The sequence below is a fragment of the Triturus cristatus genome, chromosome 3_2, assembly GCF_964204655.1.
Source record: "Triturus cristatus chromosome 3_2, aTriCri1.1, whole genome shotgun sequence".
Taxonomy (NCBI): Eukaryota; Metazoa; Chordata; class Amphibia; order Caudata; family Salamandridae; genus Triturus; species Triturus cristatus.
The window spans coordinates 33,071,972-33,097,388 of NC_140584.1; the positions used below are offsets into that span (position 1 = coordinate 33,071,972).

The 25,417-nt window shown below is 46.7% G+C and overlaps 1 pseudogene; it reads left to right on the top strand.

The window, feature by feature from the left end:
• Positions 1 to 7,830: 7,830 nt before the first annotated feature.
• LOC146856764 (5S ribosomal RNA) lies at positions 7,831 to 7,949 on the top strand (annotated as a pseudogene).
• Positions 7,950 to 25,417: the final 17,468 nt, after the last annotated feature.

Sequence of the window (25,417 nt, forward strand, 5' to 3'; positions counted from 1 at the left end):
CAAAAACAAATAGGGAAAAAGCACTTATTTAAAATCAGAAAGCAATGTACATAGAAAAACAAGCTAGAGGGTACGTTAAATCCAGAAAGGAACCATGAAAAAAGAGAGAAATAAACAAAGCCCAAATAGGGTCTATTCACTGAGCCACTCCGCCACTGGAGCCCAAATCTTCTGACCCCACACCCGCCTCTTTCTTCCCCATCTAAACCAAACTGCTGACTCCAAATTAAAGAGGGCTAGAATCCTTGCTCTCCAATTAATAAAGGTCGGCGCATCTGGGCTAATCCATTGTGATGTAATACAAAGGCGAACTAAAGACATCGCAATAAACAAAAAAACTGATGCATAGCGGGATCTCCCAGGCGGTCCGGTGTTTTCTAGCCCACACACCACCAACTCGGGTGAGAGAGTAACTGATATCATAAGCCTTGAGTTAATAAATTGTTCTACCTCCTAAAGAAAGGACCCCAATTTAGGACAAACAAAAAACATAGGTACATCGTTTGCAGCTGGGAATCCACATCTTGGACATAGGCACCCCCGGCTACCCCCCCATTTAGAAATCTTCGCCGGGGTGTAATATAGGTCGAATAAAGCCATAAAACATTGAGAGCGTAGACTTCCAGAAATTAAGACCTTATTGGACAGTTCGAGAACTTGGGTGATGTCCACACCTGACACCCCTAACTTAGCCTTCAGATTGGCATTCTGCAGCTGGATATCATCCGGAAGGCCTAAAAGTAGTTGTTGGTAAATACCACCAATTTTAGACCTCTTTGAAATTAATTCAAACAGGATAATTCTATCAAATATAGTAATTGTTTGGACCTTCAATCTATCAACGAAGCTGCGAATCTGCAGATATTTGAAAAAATCATGTGTATTAAGATTAAACTTATCCTTTAAAAGAGAAAAAGAGATCATAGCCCCATCCAAAACTAGATCCCCTTAAACTGTCAGACCAGAAGAGGCCCATCTGAAAGTAATATAATCTTGAAAGATTGGGGGTAGAAGTCTTGCCGCTGTAAAAGGCGTATAAAGATTAATATTCGAAATAGACCATTTGCGTCGGATCTTGCGCCAAACAGAAAACATTGTCCCAATAACCTTGAACCTTGTCTTCTTATAGTAACTAGGCTCAAGGATTCGCATCAAAATCCCCTTAGCTTCCTCTCCTAATCCTATTTCATAAATTGAAGGTCTACAAGACAACGGAACCAACGCCCTATCCACGAGCAATGGTATGACAAACTGTTGGATCAATGAATACTAGAAATACAGCAACAAATTGGGTACTGACCAGCCACCTCGTTCTCTAGGAAGGCACATCCACCTTGCTGCCCTACGGGGGCAGCGGTATCCCCAAAGAAATCTATTACAGATCCCCTCAGCCCTAGCCATATTCAATTGGGAAAACTCAAGAGGAATAGTTCGAAAAAGATATAAAAACTTTGGTAGGACCAGCATCTTCAAGACGTTGCGCCTACCAAATAAAGAAAGATGTAAGTTATTCAATCTTGTCAAAATGGAGTTGACTGATTCAATCATTTTTCCAATATTCAGATCTGGGATATCACTTACTGAGGCAGTGATTTTAACTCCTAGATATATTGCAGACTGAATCACAGGGGCTTGAGATGGACCCATAGCAGCAGATTGAATAACTTGAGTTTTAGTAATATTAAGTTTATAGCCGGAGAGCTGGCCATATTGTACTGCTAGGGTCTGTAACACAGGAAAGGCCGATGCCACATCGTTGGTCAGTACAACAATATCGTCCGCATAGGCCAGAGTTTTGTAATCTGTGGAGTTTACCCTAACCGGCGCAATGTCTACTGACTGTTCAATTTTATTTTAAAACGGGTCAATATATAAGGCAAATAGCAGCGGCGAGCAGGGACACCCCTGACGAGTACCCCTGCTGATGTTAAATGAATTTGATGTTAGCCCAGAGATGGATAGGGTAGCTACTGGAGCAATGTATAATGATTGTATTGCACAAATTAATTCAGAACTAAATCCCTTCCACCGAAGAACCGCCCATAAGAATCCCCAGGCGACCCTGTCGAACGCCTTCTCGGTGTCCAACAAGATCAGCCCAATGGGTGAGCCAGTGACCTGTGCCCAATCCAATAATGCAATAGCTCGGCGGATATGATCGACCGTATCCCTGCCCGGGATAAACCCGTGCTGACGCAGTGATACCAGAGGAGTAATGACCGGAGCTAACCTAGTGGACAGAATTTTGGCATAGATTTTATTGTCAGAGTTTATAAGTGAAATGGGACGATATGAAGAAGGGTCAAGCTCCGGCTTATTTTTTTTCTTAAAGAGAATAATATTAGTCTGGCGCCAAGAATCAGGGATGGAGCCGTGCTGCGCGTCTCTGAGAACCAGCAAAAAATCCCGCCGGACCTCTGCACAAAACAGCTTATAGAATTCCAGAGGAATTGCATCTGGACCGGCAGCCCTTCCATTGGCTAAGGAGCTAATCACAAGCTCGGCCTCATCCCATTCTATAGGAGCAGAAAGAGCTTCATTTTGTTGAGATGTAAGATGATGGGTATGAATATCCTGAAAGAAGGTCCCTGCTTCTTCCTCTAGATCTATGCCAGTATTGTCCTCAGTATACAATGTGTGATAAAAATTCCGAAAAACACCCATAACCCCCTCTGGTGTATCCTGAAGCCGGCCTAAATGATCTCGTATCTTAAAGATATGATTAGCCAGGCTCCTCTGATGGAGTCGTTTGGCCAGAACCCTGTCAGATCTTTCACCTAACTCAATCATCTCAGTACGAAACTACAGAAATTTGGCAGCAAGGTCCCGGCCAAAGACCTCCAGCACACCAGCCCTGGTCCTGGCAACCAATGCCTGATTTTCGGCTGTATCCTGTCCGTCTTTAATAGCATCTATTAAATGGACTTCTGCTAATCTGAGCTCTTCCATTCGACTAATAATTTGGTCTTGCATTATTTTACGTCGAAAAGCCGAGAAGCTCTTCGTCTCTCCACGAACCGCAGCTTTAAATGTATCCCAGACAATGGTGCCAGAAGCTGTCCCCCTGTTAATATTAAAAAATTCAGGTATCCACATCCTCATATGATCTAAATAGGACTGCTCCATTAAGAGCTTCCTTTCAAATGTCCAGATCCTTGAAGGACCATGAATTTGAGAAAAGGGACATTCAGCGATCAAGGGATTATGGTCTGCTAGAGTTCTTGGAGGGGCTGAAATAGAAGAATCATCAGCCAGCTGATCCGTCATAAAAAAATAATCCAACCGGACCATTTTGTCATGAGGGGCCGAGTAATACGTAAAGCCATCTTGGTTTTTGTTATGATGAAACCAAAGATCAATCAGGCTATGTTCTTGAATCAGGGCTTGAAGTGCACCAAAGACCCTGGGTTTCTTACCCCTATATCCCAAATCACACATTATATTAACATTCGCTGGCAAATTAATGTTCATATACCCACAAAAACAACTCGGATGAGAGTATAATGCCAGCTCTACATTCAAATGATGAAACACATCAGGGTCGTCTAAATTGGAGCCATAAACCGTACACACGGTTAGGAATCTACCATTGATAACCAGCTCTATAATAGCCCACCTCCCGGAATTATCTTGGCCGGTTTTCCTACAGACACCGATCCCTCTTCTCATTAGAATTGCAACTCCTCTAATTTTTGATGTCTGACGGGAGCACCCGACTAAATCAAAGCCTGGTATTCTAAGAAGGTCCCGATCACTCCAGGGGACATGAGTCTCTTGCAAACACAGTAAATCAATATGCAAAGCTGGAACAATTTTTGAGAGTAATGCCCTTTTTTGCCGTCATTAAGCCCACACATATTCCAGGAGGCTAAAGAAATCTTACCCTGTGCCATCTATACACTAAGTAAACATAAAACTTAAGTACACAAAAAATAACTTTGAACCCTCCTTCAAGCCTTAGGCATGCCTTATGTGTACAAAACCTTACACATGCGCCATGATTATGGCATGTATTCAAGCAAATTTTACCTTTTAGGGCCAACCGCCCAGCCCCCCGCCCCAAACCCCCCCCCGAACCACCCACCCCGAGCCCACCCACTAGAACCCCCCCCAATTCACCATCCCCTACGTGAGGCACCAGGACTGAAGTCCTTGTGATGGAGGAGCTAAAAGGAACACAAGGTCCCCCGGCAACCACGCCAGACTGCTAATGTCAATAAGGGGTACGCTCCCAAGAAGAGAAGAGAAGAGGAAAAAAAAGAAGAAAAACAACTTTTGTATTCCTCTCTACTCCACTCCGGAACAGCACCCCCCTGCACTTTACATATAGGAGATCCAGAGGAGAGGAAAAACAAAAATTTGACTTAGCAGTAACGCCGCATTACCCCCCCCTAAAGTGAGTTCAAAAAGTTCGGAGCCTGGATTTCAGAAACAAAGAATCTAGTTTGGCCTTGATAGATAATTTTCAATTTAGATGGAAAAAGCAAGAAAGCCTGGGCTCCCTTAGATTGAAACGATGAAATTAGCTGGCGGAGCTGCCACCTCCGCTCAACTGTAGCCGGACATAGATCAGGTCTAACAAAAAACTCGAACCCTTGGCCCCTTCGCTTCCTATCGGGCCAGGCCAAGTCGTAGATCTTCTCCCTGGCCAGAACGTTATTTATACTAATAAGAATGGCGCGAGGTTTATCTTCTAACTGGCCAGTGCGCTTCTTTTGCTTAAATGGAAAAAGCAGTGGGCCCGCTGAACTTCGGATTGCCAGTCCCATTGTCTGACCTCAGGGAATGCTTCACTGAAAAGATCTACCACAAACTGTCTAATGTCCGACCCTTCAATTCCTTCCTGAACACCCAGAATTCTTAGATTGTTCCGCCGAGCTCTATTTTCAAGGTCCGTAAGCTTCCACACCATATCTTCCCTTTGGTTCTTTATGAGGTCTGTAACTCCTTTCTGGGCAGCCATATCGTCTTCTATAGTAGATATCCTTGCTTCTGCTTCCCCAATTCTAGAAGCTATCTCTGAGCAGGTCTTTGCTACTCTGCGGATAGAATTTTGTACCCTGCGACATGCACCCTGTGTCTGAGCACTTTCCTGTCGGGTTTCTTCGCGGTGAGCCATGATAGTCTGATAGATAACCGCTAATGTCATCTCGCCGGTGTGCCCTTGTGATGTATTGGCTCCGCTCGAATTGCCTAGATCAGTCGTATCATTTTCCATAACAGACTGCATGGAGTAAGAATAGTCCCAGGCTAGTGAGCCTGCGTCAGGACAAGATGTTGAAGCCCCCTGATCTCTGGCTACCTTCCGAACTGTGTTGGGACCAGCTAGTGAGTTTAATACTTCGCTGGCTCGCCAATCCCCCGGCTCACTGTCATCATCCGTACAGTCCTTATCTTCACCAAAATCATCCTCGGATGAGCTTGTATGATCAGATAGAGAATATAATTTATCACGGTCCCCATTAGAGCCTGTTGCTTTTTGAGCTGATTGCGACATCCCGTTTGGTATAGTTTAATTTAACTGTGACAGTAATGGCTGGGTCTCCCCTGGCGTAATAGATTTTACTACAGCTCCAGCAGCCCGAACTGAAACTACAGCTCCCAGAATTCCACAGGATTGTAAGACACCAGCTGCATTTTCAATAGTAGCTCCAGGTTCTGCATTAAAGTCCCCCCCTGCTGCGATCGGGATTACAGCATTATTCATTATAGTTCCCCCTTTACTACTGGGGGAGCAAGCAGGCATTAATGCACTCGCGGGAGAAAGGCCAGCGTCAGTTTTAAGAATTGGCTTTGGTGAAAGTTTTAAAGAAACAGCCACATCAGGGGTTAAAGAAACAGGCTGACCTTTAGTTGACAAAATAGATGATTGTGACGTCTTGCTTTTAGCTGCAGGTTTTTTAAACATAGTGGGAACTGTGTGTTTTAATTTTGAACTCGCTGTGACTGGAGCCACTTGCCGGGTATGCGATGTTTCCTCCGGAGTAGCAGCTCCCAGAATCGACGATGTTAACAGCACACACCTCCTCAGTATTTACCTTCATGGAGCCGCCGCCCCGGGTGAGCAAGGCTCGACCTGTGACACCGGGAGCCGTAGCCGCAGCCGTAGCCGTGTTCTTCCCTTTTGGCGGCATGTCCTTGCAGTAAGAAACGCCGCCGCCCGAACCACCAGAGTGATCGTACCTAACAGAGAGAACTCTGTTCGCCTGCTGCAGCACTTCACGGGATATTCATATACCCGGAAGCAAGGAAGAGAGAGTTGATTGAACTCTTGGATACGAAGCGACAGCTATTCAGCAGTTCGCGTTTGCAGCCTTCGTGGGTGATGGATGCTATTAGACCCTCACGCTGAGCACATTCAACAATAGACATACAAATAGTGGGCTACTGCCTCTTCGTGAGTCTTTTCTCACAGGGCACCCGGCTGGGTACCTGTGAGTATTTTATTTTCACATTGAGCACGGTGTCACTGAACACTGAAACGTTAGATTTCTTCCTAGACGACCAGGTGTCCCTATATTAGACTGTCCTGACGAGACCCTTTAATTGGAATAGTGTCGAAACGCCGTTGACGTGAAAGGCAAATCATTCTATCGACACTCAGAATGCTTGAGTGTTGTTAATTGGATTTATTAATTGTTTATGATTGCCTTTGTAAAGAAAAATGGAAACCTTTTTTGTATGTTGCACTTTATGTCATTTGTCTGTTTAGGTTTATTTTTTTCACTGGGACACTATTTGTAAATCGTATGAATATTGTCAATCTGTATTGTGAATTTATGTCCACTTCTTATAAAACTTTTTTTGCTATATGAAAGATAAACATTCTTTACAAAAGATCTAATGTGTATGGCTGTGCCTTTTCTTCTGACAACACTCTTAACCCTTTCTTTTTTGGATTATTATTATGTATTATATACTGTATTGGTAAATATTAATCCACACGAGCCATTGTTTCCTTACAACACGAACCACCAGAGTAGCACGTACAGAGTCCCACACGCCAGGCAGAAATCCGACAGGTAAGTCAGCTCCTTAAAACAATAGAGAGCCAGAGCATGCCGATAGAAGAGAAATTTGGGTCCAAAGAACAGAGGGAGTGTGGTTGAAATCTAATATCCCGCTATTCCAAAGTCTCCGGATCCGAAGAAAAGGCAGCCTGGCGGGTCAGCCGAGAGAGAGTGTTCCTAGCCAGCTAGCCCAGCCGAAGGTCCGGCCACCATCTTGCCTTCACCTCGGCTTTCCCGGAATTCCCGGTTCTATAGGCTTTTTGTTTTTGTTTTTCTGTAGGTGAATGAGGGTGGCTTGTCTCACTTACTATGGCTAGCAGTGAAGTAGAATAAAAAATGCTAAGAGCCCCAAACTCAGAGCTGTTTATGCATATTGCCATACCACCCTGAAAGCACCTGATCTTGTCTGATCTCAGAAGTAAAGCAGATTCAGGCCGGGATGGGTGACTGCCTGGCAATACCAGGTGTTGTTGGCTTTTTTCTTTTTTTAGCTTTAGGTAAATGAGGGTGGCTTGTTTTGCTTACTATTGCCAGCACTGAAGTAGAGTGAAAAAAGCTAAGAGCCCCAAAGTCAGTGCTCTTCATTCCTCTGGCCATACCACCCTAAGAGCTTCTGATCTTGTCTGATCTCAGAAGTTAAGAAGGGTCTTGCCTTGTTAGTACCTGGATGAGAGACCGCCCGGGAATACGAGGTGCTTTAGGCTATTTCTTTTTTTGTTGTTTTCCTTTATGTGAATGAGGGTGGCTTGTCTTACTTAAGATGGCCAGTACTGAAGTAGAATGAAAAAAGCAAAGACTCTAAAAAGTCAGAGCTCTTCCTGCCTCCGTCCATACCACCCTAAAAGCACCTGATCTCGTCTGATCTCAGAAGTTAAGCAGGGTCGGGCCTGGTTGGTTCCTTTATGGGAGACAACCTGGGAATACCAGGTTCTGTAGGCTATTTTCTTTGTTTGTTTTGCTTTAGGTGAATGAGGGTGGCTTGTCTCGCTTACAATTGCCAGCACTGAAGTAGAATGAAAAATGCTAAGAACCCCTAAGTCAGTGCACTTCATGCCTCCAGACATACCTACCTGAAAGCACCTGATCTTGTCTGATCTCAGAAGTGCAGCAGGGTCGGGTCTGGTTAGTACTGTTATATTCTATATAGGTACCTTATAGAGTCGCAGGTAACATCATAACCTTTCACCTATGTTCTTCCCTACATTAAATACATAACGGTTCTTAGGCACTGACCTTTTACCTAGATACGACACTGCATTCAGAACGCAGGTTTTTCTCTAGTTCGAATCTCATACATTATGCATGAGGCTGCTTGAAAGGACAGTAGGACTAACAGCAGGACTGACATCTCCTGTATAATATCTCTGTATAAAGTTCAGGGCCGACGTCATCCTTTTTGCCGACACAGAAACACAGCAATGTAGGACCCCTGGGGAGACCTGTGGGTATATATACATCATGTCCTGCTTTAGAAAGTCAGAGGAGACGTGGCTTCCCGGCTGACACACTGACCATAGACGCTGAGGTTCCTGCATGCAGACGCTCAAGCTAGTAGTGGTCTGACATCCCTCGCGGGGTGTCCAACTCAAGACCAGGACGGGCTCCCATATTCTCTCCTTACTCAGGTAATGGGGTTGACTAGACCTTAGATGGATTCTTGGCATAACACCTACATAGAGGCTAGGTGCATTTAAGTACATCTAGTTAGGGAGGCATCGTAGGAGTACGCACTTTCATAATGGGTTTTATATACGTGTATATATTCATGATTACTGCAAGATGGTAGAACTGTACCATCTCTTTACTTTCGTTGTACTGCTAACCATATATCTCTGCTACTGTCTAATGGATGTTACAGCACATCTATGTTACACTAAAATAACAACTGTTCAATAAATCCTTATTGAAACACCCAGATTGCTTATTCTGTGTATCTCTGAGACCAACGAAGTGAGCACGATTGACTGAGCGAAAAGTAGTATATTGTTTCCACGATCCTGAGGGATCAGGGTTGTCATGTTCTGAGGTTGCCAGAAACTATTCTCTCCCCAATAAGAGGAGATTCTAGTGGCACTGTGAGCTAGTTAATGCAAACAGGCTAATATATCCGGTGGGGGGTGGGGGGGCTCGGAACCAGTCTGCCACCAAACCCACAGTCTATGTTATCCAAACACGCAGATCGTGTATATGATATATAGGAACTACATGACATGGCGCCCCCAACGTTGGTTGGGTACTTTTTTAACAGTTAGAATCTGAGTAGTTCAGTCGTGCTATTCTAGGAGACCCCTACTCAGAAAACTCACAGAGACGTCTGGAGTGTGTAGGCACAAATTCCGCCACAGCTAAGTAGGCAAAAATTCTGATGTATTAGCTGTTGGTTAATCAAGCTTGAAGGACACAGTGTTCCTAAAATTGTGCATAAATACCTTATCTTAGTACCCTCTAAAAAAACTTCTTTACAAAATGACTGAGGACAGAGATAACACAGTAGTGGATCTGCACCTCTCAACAGGAGAAGAGGATACAGACGCAGATCCGATTGCAGAAAAATGCTGACATACACTCACCATGAAACTGTTAGAAAATGGTTTATCAGCTAGGGTTGGCTTAGTAGTTTTCGTGATTGAGGCACAGGAATCAAACAAAACAGAGGTATTTTATTTGTGGGTTACATTCCCAGCAGCAGATGCAAGAACAAAGACATTTCACTCTTACAGAGAAGGAGATGCACCAGTGGAATATGGTCCATTCGAGGACATAAAGATTCCACTCACTGTCAGGGTTCACGGTAGGTTTCCTCCTTCCCATCTCACCCTGGCGACTATTTCCCCCTCAAAGACTCAACTGAAGACAGTTTATCCCCTTAGCTGGAGTGCTAGCTGGCACCGCAGAAATTGTAACATGGCTGCCAAAATTCAAACACTGCTACAGCGTATTGCTGTTTAGCAGTCTAGACTCTTGAAATAATGAAGGTCAGGTAAAGTGCGTTTCAACATTCCGCAGTGCACTTCACTGAAGAAATTCCTGAGAGAGCATCTGTTCCTGAGGTGTCACAAAAGTTTAGTTAGGGTAGTTGCGTTTAAATATCGGGTTTTAGTTGCGTCGGAATTCTCTCGCACTATGGAATAAGGTCAGTGTATATTTAAAACAACCAAATGTATTTTTCTGCCTAAGCTGAAGGTTCAAATAATAGCACTCTTCAAAGAATTCCCCAGTGCTTATATTTGAAAAGACTCTTGTCACACTTGGTTGAGAAAGTTAAAGAGCGTGATAAATTAAAGTAACTTAGTCATTTTCCTTTTCACCACGTTTGTTAAATGCATGTGAAAGAGATTAGTCATCCACTTGTCAGCAAGGTTAAAAGGGTCAACTAACTCTTAGTTGAAATTCTTTTGTGTTAAAGAAATCTCCAGCACCTAAATAAATCAAATAAGATGGAAGCACAAGCTTGCACAGACAAATTAAATTAGCACAGTTGCCTACAATTCATTTAATTAACTACTGAAAGGAGTTCTAGAGAACCCTATCCTTTCTTCTATACTAATAACTTGTGAAGAGCTCTTATATTAATACAGAAGAAAAGAAGAATTAAAGCAGCCTAATAAGAATTAAACTGATAAGATAAAGGAGCGTCATACACAGTGAGTACAGCAGATGAAGGGCGGAATATATATAACCAATAAACAAAATAATAATAATAAGCAAACACTTACCACAATCTTTCTTGCATCATAAAATTCAAGGTCAACAACACGCTCTCCAATTCCTCACCAGTAACGTTGGGAGTGCCGCAAGGGTCCTCACTTTCTCCGACACTGTTTAACCTATTCATGGAACCCCTCACCAAAATGCTCCATGATTGTAACGTACATTTTCACATGTACGCTGACGATACACAACTCTACCTCAAGATCAACACCCTAGAAGACACTCTCAGGAATACCCAGTCATGGCTTGCAGATAACCATCTCAAAGTGAACGCTCTAAAAACAGAATTCCTCCTAATACCCCCACCTGCCAGAGTCCCCTTAATGCAAGACTTGATCAAACAGCTTACCGCACTCAACGTGCAACCAACCATCGTGGACTCTGCAAAATCTCTGGGTATTACTCTCGATAGCAACCTCTCTATGCAAAAACACATTAGCAACGCTACAAAGGGAGCAAACTTCCAGTTAAATACTTTGAGGAAGCTGAAACCCTTCCTTCCAGTCGATGACTTCAAGTTGGCAGTACAAGCGCTAGTCATCCCTCGTGTGGATTACGGCAGTGTCTCCCTTTGTGGCCTCCCAAAAGCGACAACTGCGCCCCTAAGAGCCTCAATAAACGCTGCAGCAAGACTCATCACTGGCTCAAAAAGAAGTTCACACATCTCCCCTGACTTAAAAGCTTTGAATTGGCTACCGCTTGAAGCCAGGATCCACCTAAAAATAGCATGCATGACGCATAATGCCTTACATAATAATACTCCCAGTTACCTCACACAGAAATTAACGATCTCTGGTGGTCTAAGATCCTCAAGGAGTGCCATTAACCTACTATTGAAACCTCAAAGATTCAACAAGAAGAAAACATACAAACGATCCTTCTCTGGGATGGCCCCCAGAATCTGGAACACTCTACCCCCTGAAACCAGACTGAATGCCTCTACTGCATCTTTCAAAAAGGAAGTCAAAGCTATTCTCATAGCAAAATTCACATGAACACAACCCTTTACGCACCGACTTATACTGATCCTGTACGTTTACGCCCTGCTATATATATATTTTTTTTTAAATCTTTTTATTTTATCAAACTTAACATCATCAAGGCAGAGTTTTTCCATATGATAGACATATATAATATTAAGCAGTAAATCACAATCCCAGTACATTGTTATGTTGAGGTGTTATACGACAGAATAATACCCAGCATTTCTCATTGTATATCCTCCTCCCACCCTACTGGTCCCCATCAAGGCTCTCATCCACCTGTTCTCTTGGTGGGTCACAGATGTTGCCCCTATATTTATTCCACGCCCCCCAGATCCTGCTCCATTTCTGGGGGCAGCCGCGGTTAATGAACACTGTTCTCTCTGCTACCATGGCCGTGTCCATGTCTTTACACCATGCGTTAATCGACGGTACTTCCACCTCCCCCCACTTCTGCGCTATGTTGCGTTTAGCCATCATTATCCCCAGTGTTGCCCAGTCTTGCGCCGAATGTGTTAGGTCATTTGGTTCCCATACATTTAACAATCAACTCTTGGGCTCTGGTAAAAGAGATACCCCCTCTGTCTGCGAAATCGTCCTCATCACTTTCACCCAATAGACCCTAATCTTCGGGCATTGCCATATGGTATGATAAAAGGTACCCTCCTCCCCACAGCGCCTAAGGCAATACGGGTGCGGGGCTCTACCTATCTTATATACACAACAAAGGACCTGCCTCGTACACCAAACTAAATTTCTAAATTTTTAAGCACGGAGACTAATTAGTATTTTATACTCTACATATGGGCTATTTGTACAGTCCGTTACCTTTTAGCCGTTATTGCTGGGAATCATGTACTGCAGAGTTCTATGGTCTCGAGCTATACAAATACCTGTGAACTAAGTGAATTTAACACAAGATTCCCCTGGAAACCTATGTGGCCCCATCCCCTCTACCCTGTGTGCAGAGAAAGGAGTAAAGGCGGAAAAGAAAAGAGAAGAGCAATTTCACATTCCACCACACCATCAAAAATTGATGTCTGTTTCGACGCCACAAAGGAATAGTGTAGAAAAAATGAGGGCGGCAATACCTCACGGACGTAACCCCCACGAGGTGTAAGCGGACAGGTACTCGTCCGTTACCTCACTTTCTCATCATCGGTTACTGCCGTCCCCGGTGAAAACACAAAAGTGACACAACAGGTATAGCGTTGTCTCTAGTACCTACTGTGGGGTAAACTAATAATCTAAACTGTGTGTATGTGCAAAGAAAACAGTGGGTGTCGACCCTAAGACTATGGAGAATGAGTCTGATCAGGACCCAAATATTCCCAATTAAAACCGGGCAGCCCACACTAGCTAAATGAAACTTTTTATTCAGGCTGTGTGGCTGTCCCCTTAAAAAACCAACATGTTTCGTTGCCTGTATGGATTGGCGGCAACTTCTTCAGGGCTAGGGTCGACTAGCCTCTTAGCTTTGTTTATGCTGGCCAGTGTATGATCTGTCAGCACCTAGGGGAAACATAAAATAGACACATACAGATTCAGCGAAACACCACGAATGTTCACCAGTGGGGTAGACATACACTCAAACAGGCAATGGGCGTAGTGCCTGCTTCACTTTCAACAGGCATATTTACCGTAAGGGTTGCTCACTTACAGCATACCTCACCCCCCGGATTTCAGAGGTCTGCGCTATCTCAGATACTTCTGAATTGCTTAACCGCGACCTGCGGATTCATGTATCTAAAATGCGTAGGAAAGCGGAAAAGTTAGCACAACACATGTTGATATAACGCAAAGCATACATTTATGTGGACTCACATCTTTGTTGTAATAAGCGGCTGAACAGGGTTCTGTCAGTACCCCTTCTTGCTCCCTTGCATTTGTTATTACTTGCCTAGTGCCTGACCTCGTATGTGGCTAGTCCCCTGCTGACTGCATGTCACTGCATTTCTCCATTGCACTCATAAAACTGACCCCGCTCAACACTCGGTGTGCACCTAACTGTTGTATCCTGGTGTATACGAGAAATATGCTCTACCTATCTTAAACATGGTGTATCTGGTGTAATAGGTTCGGTGTAAATTTTGAGCTGTACCAATTTGAGTCTCGAGGGTATACCCGCTTCCCTTGGTGAGGATAATGCCTCCTGTCACGCTGTATCATCCAGGTCACCTACGTCACGGGTCCATTGGTCCCTAAGTGGCGCCGTGGGGTCCGGTAGGTTGTTAACTAACTTACGGTAAGTGAATGACGTAGCCCGCTTATGCATATAGTCTGTCAGTAACCTATCCTCCAGAGGGGAAGCTTCCGGGACCGCAGTACCAGGCGGCAGGGCCGTTGTTAGTGCATGCTTTATCTGTGTGTACCGATAGATTTCAGAGGGCGCTAACTCATACTGTTGCTGGAGGCGCTCGAAGGTGGCCACTCCCCCCTTATGCCACATGTCCCCCACCGTGGATATGCCGATGGCATCCCATTGATCAAAGCCCTTACTGTTCCTAAGTCGTCCCAGCTTCCCCGTGTCCCATAGAGGAGTGAGTTGGGTTATGACCCGTGCCAGCCAAGTTTTGCCTGTGCTGCGTGCCATATGGTAACTGTATGTTTCGTGGGCCCTATTAATGTACGAGTTTGCTTCTTATTATAGAGGGGGGACAGCATACTTCCTGTTCCTAATATAAATCTGTCAGCCTTAAATGCAGGATCCGCTTGTGCTACGTGTACCCACTGATTAATCACCTTCAATTGGGCCGCCCAGTAATATAATTGTATATTCGGAAGCGCTATCCCCCCATCATACCACCCCAAACCAGCTTGGCCTGTGCTATGCGTGCCGGTTTGTTCCCCCACATTAGGTTGGAAACCTGGGCTGCAATTGCTTTAAAATAGCTTCCCTAGAAGAGTCAACGGTAATAACCCCCAGTGTGCTGTATCCCTTTTTAGACGCTCCAGTGGAGGCAACAGGTTTCTTTTGAAGAAGTCATCTGAGTTAGCCGTGACATAGATACCTAAATATTTGAGTTTAAAAAGTTTGAGTTTAAAAATATTTATATAGCGCCCTTTCACCAGCGGTTTCATGGCGCTGCAACAGACAGATCCCCAGAGTAGGAGTAACAAAACATAATAGGAAAGAGACAAAAACAACAAGTGATCTAATTAAAAGATTTGGCAAATAAATAGGCTTTAAGTTTTTTCCGGAATTGAGGGTAAAGAGTTAGAGATCTAAGCTCCAAAGGCAGGGAATTCCACAGGATTGGGGCAAGGGTCGCAAACTTTGATCCTCCCCATTTCTTCCTCCGGAAACGGGAGACTGACAACAGGGATTGCGTGGATGAGCGTAGTTCCCTAGTTGGAACATAGGCAACGATCTCAAATGTTATAAAGGCCGGAGCCGCGCCCAGTCGTGCTTGAAAGATGATAGAAGCAAGCTTAAACTGGACGCGTTCACGGACAGGGAGCCAGTGTAAGGATTTGAGAAGGGGGGTTACGTGGTAGGATTTTGGAAGATTGAACACCAACCGTGCCGCCTGGTTCTGGATCAGCTGCAAACGCCTTAAACTATATGCAGGTATACCTGCATATAGGGCGTTGCCATAATCCAGGCGGGAAATAACCATCGCCAAGATGATCAATTTCAAGGCATCGAAGGAAAAAAAGCGGGATGCCTTGCGGATGGTGCGTAGGGACAGGAAAGAAGAGGACACCACAGAACTAACCTGGGAGTGAAGAGTGAGCTGAGAATTAAGTTTGATACCTAAAGTTTTAACTGAGGTAGAAGGGACCGGGGGAGAACCTAGGGAAGGGGGCCAAAAAAGCGAAGACCAGGGACTGGAGCAACCACCCGTCAACACCAGCTCGGTCTTATCCGGGTTAAGTTTCAAGTGGTTGCAGTTCATCCAGTCCTGGATAAAAATCATAATAGACTGGAAATTTGAGATGGAAGCAGAGGAAGAAGACAGATTGAAAACAAGTTGGAGGTCATCCGCATAATTGTATACGCTGACCTCCATTTGCTGCAATGAAAAAATAAGGGGGGAAATATAAAGGTTAAACAAAAGAGGTGAAAGGGAGGAAACTTGGGGAACCCCGCACTGAACTTTCCGGAAGTCCGCAGAAAAGTCACCCAGGCGAACAGCCTGGGTGCGGTCCCTCAGGAAGGAGGATAACCATACCAGAGCGGTACCCCCGATCCCCGCCGCCCCGACACGGGAAAGTAAGATGGTATGGTCAACCGTGTCAAAGGCGGCTGAGAGATCGAGGAGAACCAAAGCCTGGGGCTGGTTGGTATCCATTCCCTCCCTGAGGTTGTCAAGGACCGAGAGTACTAAGGACTCCGTAGAGTGTGCGGGGCGGAAGCCGGCCTGGCGAGGAGCCAAGACCCCATACTCCTCCACAAAAGTGCTCAAAGACCTGGTAACATGGCGTTCGAGCACCTTAGCCATAAATGGTAGGAGGGAGATAGGGCGGTAATTGGCGGGGACCGAAGGGTCTGCGCCAGGCTTCTTTAAGATGGGAACAATAACAGCTGTTTTCAGTGGATTGGCTACAACCCCCTGGGAAAGGGAACTGTTAAGGAAGTGAAGAGGGGGATCTGGACAAGTTGTATAAATGTGGCGAAGGATGTGCGCAGGACAAGTGTCCAATGGGGAGCCGGATTTAACAAGGGGAATTATCGAGGTCAAGGATTCCTTAGTCAGGGGGGGAAAGGCATCGAGTTGTCCATTACATGGAGGGCACTGAGGGTCAACAAAAGTCGGGGGGGGGGGTGAGGGAATGTTGGCTTTATTAATAGCAATCTTCTCGATAAAGAAATTATTTAAAGAGTGACAAAGGTCCTGGGAAGGGGAGGGCTTGAGAGATGTCCTATCGGAGAATGCCAAATTGTGGATAATCGAGAAAATTTCCCTCGGTTGATTCTCAGCTGCAAGAATCTTTGAGGAAAAGTAGGCCGTTTTTGCAGCCAAAATGGCCTTCTTATATTGAGCCAGGAGAGTGGTGAACTCAGATCTGAGTAAGGGAGAATAATTCCTCCTCCAGGCACGCTCGGCTCGGCGTACCGCTAGTTTGATGGTCTTAAGATCCTCGTTAAACCACAAGTTGGCATCCTTCTCCCGCTTTGAAAGCACCCGCTTCAGCGGGGCAATGGAATCACAGCTTGAGGAGAGCCAATGTTCAATGGCAACGGCCTGAGAAAGAGTGGATAGGCCTTGTAGGGTAGGATAGGAGGAGGCTAATAATGCGGATAGATTCTCTGGATCCACTCGGCTCCATGAGCGGACCCAAACATTCTTTGGGAGCGGGAGCCTAACAGTAGGGTTGATGGGAAGGCTAAACGAAATCAGGTGATGGTCGGACCAGGTGCAAGGTAAGATGGACAGAGAGTCTACCGGACAGTTCAAGGACCAAATCTGATCTAAGATATGTCCTTTGACGTGAGTAGGAGAATGAACGTGTGATACAAAATTGAGGGATTGAAGTGTATCCGAGAACTCTCTTGAGGACGGACATTCCGCTGGGTCTGAAGGCCAAAAGTTAAAGTCTCCCAGTAATAAGATGGAGGAGTTATTGACCGTAAGTGTGGCCAATACCTCCTGAAAATCAGAAAGAAAAAGTAAGGGTGACTGTGGGGGACGGTAAGTGAGAACACAAGTAAGAGGGGGAGTGGTAGATGTAGTACGAATGGCAAGGTACTCTGTTGTGGCAATATCTGGCAAAGATAGAAGTTGGAAGGGGAGATCAGCCCGGGTAATGACCGCTACGCCACCCCCAGTCCTATCATCGGAATGATCTGCTCGTAGAGCATAGTATGGGGCAGGGAGAGGTAGGGAGAGAATCCTCACTAAACCAAGTCTCTGTTAGGAAGAGGAGATCAGGTGCGTGAAGGTCCAGCAGCACCGACAGTTCGTGTGAGTGGGCCACTGCTGACCGGGTGCTAAAATAATAGGCCGAGAGAGTCCTAAGTGATACTAGGCTGGCGTCTTCTCTGGGAAAATGAAAGGGAATGGGGGGAGCGAGAGGGTGGGAAGATAACAAAACGGGGGACAGATCAAGTGAAGATATGCGAGAGCAAGTGGAGGCGGGCAAAGGCCACGGGCCATGAAGACTGCGGAGTTGTGAAGAAGTGTAAGTGATGATTTGAGCAGAGTGACGTGCCCCTAGCCCCGGTCGGCCGCGGACGGGCGCAGACGGGCTTGCCTTAGGCGCGCCTTCGGCGCGCAAACGGCGCTCCCGCTGCGCGTCCGAAATCTGCACATGATTTATGGATCTGTGGGAGGGGGCTGGGAGGGAGGGGGCGTGGCCTCGAAAAGGGGCGTGGTCACGGCAAGCGCCGGAAATGGCGCCAAGAGTGTCCCGGTACTAGCAACCGTGGCAACGCTAAATCCGCTGCGCGGCGTAGTCAGGGCGAGTGAAGTCTGCAAGCTACAGCTTTGAAGGGAGCAGAGGGTGAGTGATTAAAAATACAGAGAATAATGTGACACTCAAATTTTAAAAACACACAAGAATCGTGCTCCCGGCTTTCCGCCTCAGGAGTATCAGTCTATCTGCTCAGGCGTTCGTAGTCAGCGCCTTTAAAGGGCTCAGAAGGGGGCTTGGCCTCGAAAAGGGGCGTGGTCACGGCAAGCGCCATAAATGGCGTCAAGAGTGTCCCGGTACTAGCAACCGTGGCAACGCTAAATCCGCTGCGCGGCGTAGTCAGGGCGAGTGAAGTCTGCAAGCTACAGCTTTGAAGGGAGCAGAGGGTGAGTGATTAAAAATACAGAGAATAATGTGACACTCAAATTTTAAAAACACACAAGAATCGTGCTCCCGGCTTTCCGCCTCAGGAGTATCAGTCGACCGTGATCTGGAGTGGGCAATCTGTAGGGAGTTGTGGTGGGGGCCGTATAGCACATATAGGGTAGATTTGGACCAGTTAATGACGCCCATCTGATGAGCTCGCATATATTGAGGAGGACCAGTATGGAACGTCTGGGGGAGGCCATATATAATAAAATGTCGTACGCATACAGAGAAATGCGGTCCTCCAATCCTTCTGCCCACCTGAGTCCTCTTATCATTGGCTCCCACCTGGTCCATGCCGCCAACGGCTCCAGTACGAGGGCAAAGAGCAGCGGGGATAGGGGTCAGCCTTGGCATGTGCCCCGCGCTAGAGGAAAGTCATTAGAGATGTGCCCATTACCCGTAACGTGCACCACTGGTTTGGTATACAAAAGGCGGACCCATGCACAAAATTTAGGGCCGAAGCCCAGCTGACGAAGGACCGCGAATAAAAATGGCCATTCAACCATGTCAAACGCCATTCTGGCGTCCAAGGAGAGTATAACCGCCGGTTCCTGGAGATATGGGATACGGGCCATTACTCCGTGCAGGCGCCGCAAGTTTAATGCCATACTTCTGCCTGGCATGAATCCTGACTGATCCGGATGGATCAGGGTCAACAGATGCGGCGTTAGTCTAATTGCCAATAGCTTTGCCAAGATTTTAGCCTCTGCATTAATCAACGATATCGGGCGATACGAGGTGCAGTCCTCAGCAGGTTTGCCTGCTTTGGGTATTGCCACTATTGTGGCCGTCCGCTGATCTGGTGGTAACTCGCCTATCTTTAAGCAGTCGGTGTACATGTGTAACAAGTGCGGGGCAATGGTCCCTACCTCCTTTTTCATAGAGTTCCACCAGTATGCCGTTTGGTCCCATTGCTTTGCCGGATTGCAATGACCCAATCGCTACCTGCAGCTCCTCTACCGTGAGGTCCGCCTACAGCGTGAGGGCCGCCTCCGGAGTGAGCTTAGGCATGGCAATATCCTGTATATGAGACAGCGCTACCTCCTGTGTCATCTCAGAAGACGACTCGTACACCTGCTGAAAATGGTGCGCCAGTGTGTGCACTATTGTGTGTGGATCCGTTGTGATTTGTCCCTCCTTCGTCCGGATTCTCGCTATCCATTTAATACCCTGCTCCCGTTTATCTAGCCATGCTAGAAGTTTTACAGCTTTATCCCCAGTTTCATATATTTTATGTTGCGTGACCCTTAGACATGACCTGGTCATACCTTCAAGGTATCCCCTGTGTTATTGCTGTTTAAGATGTAATTTCTGGGCTGTATCCGGCGTTGGGGCGTTGGTGTGTTGGGCCTCGGCGTCATGTAACTCCAGCTCTATATCATGTAGTTCCCGCTGCGTCTCCTGTTTATGCCCTGCAATCAAAACTATGGCCTGTCCCCTGAGGACAGTCTTGTACGCCTCCCACAGAGTAGTCGGGGAATCTACCGAGAGAACATTCTCCTGAAAGTAGTGTTTGGTCACCGTGATCACAGCCTTCTTGATCTCTGGGACCTGTAGGGAACCAGGGTAAATGGGGTAGGTGCGTCGCCTAGTTGTATGATGGTATGTGTATGTCATCTGCACCGGGGAGTGGTCAGAGATCCCCCTGGATCTTATCTCTATATTGTCAACGTGTTTCAGGCAATCCGCTGAAGCCAGGAAGTAGTCTATTCTGGATAAGCTGCGGTGTACCCCTGAGTGGAAGGTAAATTGCCGTGTCGTGGGGTGGTGCCATCTGCACACAACGGAAAGTCCAAGTGCCTCCAGAAAGCTCCCAAGGCGGGATGTGCCCGGCACGGGCGCCTTCGCCGGATGGCGGTCTAGGGTGCCATCTATAGTTGCATTGAAGTCCCCTCCAATCAGGAGTTCCCCCTCCGGGAGACCAAGCAGGAACTCACTAAGAGCTGGGAGTGCCACTGTATGTAGCGCAGGGGGGATGTAAACTGATACTATATTTATAGACCGCCCCTCCCATTGACCTACTATGGCCGCAAAACGGCCGTGGTCATCCGTTTTAGTATGGTGCACTATCAGTGGTGATTGTTTTTTAACTAAGATACCCACAGCCCTAGAGCCTGAGGAGAATTCAGAATGTACTATCATTTTAAACCCCCATCTGTCCAGTGCCCTACATGCAACGCCAGTAAGGTGTGTTTCCTGCAGCAGGGCCACCGCTGCAGAGCACCGCTTTAAGTACTGAAGAACCAACCCCCTCTTTATTTTGTCGCCGAGACCGTGGACATTCCAGGTAATCATGGACAGTGGTGTCACTTGGGTCGTAGGGTACGTTTCAGGATCAGGGGTAGTCTGATTTTGTGCTGCCATACCTGATGCAAGGTGTATGAGAGATTGAAGAGTCACCCGTGTACTGCCTCTCAGGGTACTGTGGAAAAGTGCCCTCTGCCTAAGGGCTGCCTTAAGAACAATTACAGAGTATAATCAAAACCAACATAACATATTCACCCATACCTTCCCCAACCCTACCCCCCTCCCAAACGAAAAATACCAACTCTTCCTGTTCCTCCCTTCCTCCCTCCTCCCTAACCCAGAATCAGTCCTTATTAAAGAGTAAGTTGCAATTGTGCGATCATCATAGTGTAGTGATCGGTGTCCCCTAAGATATTCAAAGTCCACAGGAGTTACGTGCTGCTCACACATCACCCCCAGTAAAGGGCGAAGACAATTCTCTATCCCGCGTACCTGTGTCTGCACATTCTTCTCGGCTAGGATAACCATCAAAATAAAATATAAACCATTCAAAACCAAGAACGTAGAACTTCCCCTCTTACCTACCCCCCTCCCTGCCTCCCTGCCAGACGGATCCCCAACTATCCACCACCCCAACATAGCAGAGTGCTTCAACCCCATCAACAGTACTTGCGTGTGGGGGGAAGAGAAGTCCGTGGGATACCGCAGTCTATCCCCTCCTCAGAGACAGTCTATTAGTCGGAGCATGCCGCATTCCATTGGCCTGGCCCACCACTCTGGTTCAGAGCCCATCACCTCCGAACGAGAGGGGGAGTACACCGTGTGCATCGCGGCTATTAACTCAATTCCCCTCTCACATACGGCCAGGTCATGTCAGCCACGCTCTAGCATAGCGTCTGTTGATCTGAAGACGTCGCTGCCCCTTAACCCTCTTTTCCAGTCCGGTGTGCTCCGTCCTCCTCACGTCCCGGGCTATGTTCCACAGAGCCGTCGGCGCACTTATGACGCCGCTGCCGCTTCTCTGTCCGCCGGGATCCCTCCATTCGTCGCCATCCCTCGAGCCAGTCGTGGGCCTCTTCTGGTGATTCAAAAAACCAAGTTTTTCCATCCGCCACCACGCGCAGTTTTGCCGGAAACAACATGGAGTATGATAGTTCTCTGCGCCTAAGTTCTTTCTTCACTTCAAGGAAGCTCCTGCGACGTTTCGACACTGCTGCCATATAGTCCGGAAAGAAGGACACCACCACGTTCTGGACTAGCAGTGGGGGGGCCACCCTCACTGTTTGGAGTAATACATCTCTGTCGCGATGGTTGAAAATGCGGGCCAGGACCGGCCTGGGGGGAGCTCCGGGTTTGGGCTTGCCCCCTGGCACCCTATGCGCTCTTTCCACAGAGAAGAAATGCGAAAGCCCTCTGGGTTGAAGCTTGGTTTTTATGAGCTCCTCAACATAGAGATCCATGGCCGGATGCCCGTCGCTCTCAGCAATGCCCGTGATTCGTATGTTGTTACGTCGAGAGCGCCCTTCCTAGCCGTCCAACTTCTCTACTGAGTAGAGCGGTGGTGTCCCGCGACAGCGATTTCATCAGTTTTTCCACTTTGGTGACCCTAGCGGTCATTTTCTGGAAGTCTGCTCTCAGGAAGGAGACATCGGTGGAGATGGTGCCCACCGTCGATTGAACACCGGTGAGGGCTGCCATGATATCTTCCAGCATCACTTTCGTCGCCCCCGGCGGCTCGGAGTCTTTATGAGGGATGTCCTTGCGTTCAGGCACCGCAAGATTATCCTTATTATAGGCGTATTTGTCCAGTTTGGTTTGCGAGTTCGTGCGCGGGCCCCTGTCCCCCATCTCTGTCACAGGGATGCGGCTCTGGACGGTAGTCGCCGCCGCCTGCCGGGGAAGCACACTCCACGTGCGGCCCATCGGTTTTCCCGCTGCGCCGCTGACCCGGTGCAAGTGGGGCTCTGCGTCACTCAGACTGGACCAATAATGAAACTCTGCAGCACCAGGGGCACACCGCCGCCCTGCCCCGCTTTGCCCTCCGACAGCAGCACGGTGCTCCAGCCGTTGTCTCCGCCGTCAGGGGAAGTAGTGTCTTTATTCGTGCCGTACTCCCATTCAGTCTGAGCTGCAGGGCCAGATTGACCTCTATTCACTCTCCAGCCCTGCTAGGCTGATCTTGATGCCTCTACTTGTCCCCCTCTCCAAATATCCAGGGCACTGCTACAGTCCTTAGGTGCGCTAATATATCTGGCAGTGAGCCCCAGAGGCCCCAGATATCCAGCACGTCCTATATGGCCCCACAGGCCTCTCCCTGCGCCAGTAGCTTCCGGAGTGGTCAAAATGGAGCTCTCCTGCCCCTCGCCGTCCAGCTGCACCGTGTCAATGCCGGCTGGGTCCTTGCTATCAGTTCGCCCCCACCTCCGCTTTTCAGGCGCACCTCGAGACACGAGGCGTGCACCTGCACCGCTAGTGCCTCGTGTAGGCCCCCGACGGGTGGGGGGGGGATGAAGGACCACTCACCGGGAGCGTGCACCGGCGCGGGCCGCGGTCCTCATGTAGCACTCGCCGATAGTTCGGGCGTCCACCGCACCTTCCGCTGCCCCCTGGAGTACAGGCGCCGCCGGCCGCTCGTGGCCTATGCTACTCCCCGGCTGCCAACGGTCTACCAGGCCGCATTCCGCTGTGCACTTTCTTCGGCATATATCGCACCCCTACAGGACATGGAACGGCACCGTCGGTCCTCCTCGCGTGGCGCTTGTCGTTGGTGTCCCTGAAGTACGATAAATTTGCGGATTAGATACCGGATTCTTTGGGGATTCCGCGTCTCTCTCCGGAGCTTCTCTAGAGTGCGGCCATTGAGATCGGCTGCTGGCCACGCCCCCTCCTACGCCCTGCTATTTTAATGTGCCAATCACCCCCTTCGCCCCGGATTTTTCCCTTTTGGGATGCTTTCCCTATATCTACCCTGCTGCTGTATGTACGATATGTTGTTTATTTGCCTGCTACCTGCTTTTATCTTGTTTGCTAAGTTACATTTGTACTATTGTAAAGCGCTCTGATATCCGCAAGGATCTTGTTCGCGCTCTATAAAACTCTCAAAATAAATAAATAAATCATAGCCACAAGCCAGAATCTGCGGCAGGACTTTCCTGAAATAGAAAAAGAAAATAAACAAGCTAAGTAAAAACTTCTCATCTCAACCAGACAAACATCATGAGAAGTAAGAAGAGTAGCAAGCTTCCCAAGTTTCCCTGGTAAGATAAGTTATCTAATATAAAAAGAGAAGTTGGTCACAAGTTAGTTCAGAGTAAATGCTAAAGTTGAATTGTGTACAGGTCTGCAAGAAGTAAGAAGAAAAGGAGACCTTGCAGAACAGGCAAAGCGTAGAAAGCTGTCTCTTTTCTCTCCCCAACCCTTTTCCCCCTTAGAACTTACCTGCGATGGAATGCTAAAAGGCCTAGCAGGGACATTTCTGAGAAGGGCACTGGAACTAACGTCGTTCTGCTTCTGTGTGGTTCAATAGACATAAAATTTGCAGAAGAACAAAACATGTATAGTGGACTAGGAGGAAATGTCGTCTCAAGGGCATGGGTCGAAAAGCCAGGACCTATGGTCTATTGAGCATTTTGTGAAATCATGTATTCTTAAAGTGTTTATTTCAAGTGGATACTTATAGACACTACAGATTCCACATTTTCTATGCCCTTTCATTTGTGTAATCCCCCCATTTTCTTATTTGTGTGTTTTTATGTCGTTGTTTAGTATATGTGTGTGCCATTAGATCTCTTATAGATTGTCTTTTTCCATATATGAATAAAGGTTTCAATATGTATGTGGCGTTTTCAACTTTTAAGATATTCCAATCCTTACTTATTGCATTTCTAAGTTAGGCATATGAACATATTTAAAAAGTACCACAATCCTCATTTTATTATCCTTTTCCATATTTCATATGTCCATTAAAGGTTCTATGTGTTGATAGTTGGCTGTCTCAAAACTGTCCTCACTACATTTATAGGGCATTGTTTAATCGTTAAAATAGTTTTGAGCACCTCTGCATGCTTTTCATATCCACCCCTTGTTAACAATTTCTGTGATAATGCAGAATTGACCATAAGGTAAAATCACGCTTATGATTGCTTTCAAAATGAAGTATTGTCTTACACTCTGATTTCTGTGCACCCAACATCATTTATAATTTTACTTGCTAGTCATATATCAGTAAGTCAAATAAATCAATAGATTGTGAGAAGATAGGGATTCATCCCACTATAAATGGACATGTGTAAATTCCAAGTACCTATGCAAAATTAGGTGAGTAGTCACATGCTCACTATCTATATTTGTAAGGATCAGCTGGATGATGTTTCTCCTCTTTCCATGTTTGAATAGGTCACATAAAATACCCATGGTAAATTTGGGATATTTTGTGTTTTATATAAAGTCACTGAGCCCCTTAGCTCATGTATATGTAAAAATATATTATACATTTGTAGATGCATCTAGTTAAAAGATTTTGTGATAAAACACAGACTGACAAAGTAATGTGTAACATCATGATGAAGGCTATAGCTAAGAGACCAAAACTATGTGCAAATGGGGAATTATGATTCTTTGAGAAATATGACTGAAAATAAGAGAAACTGCAGATTAAAGAGTTCATAAGTGTAGTAGATG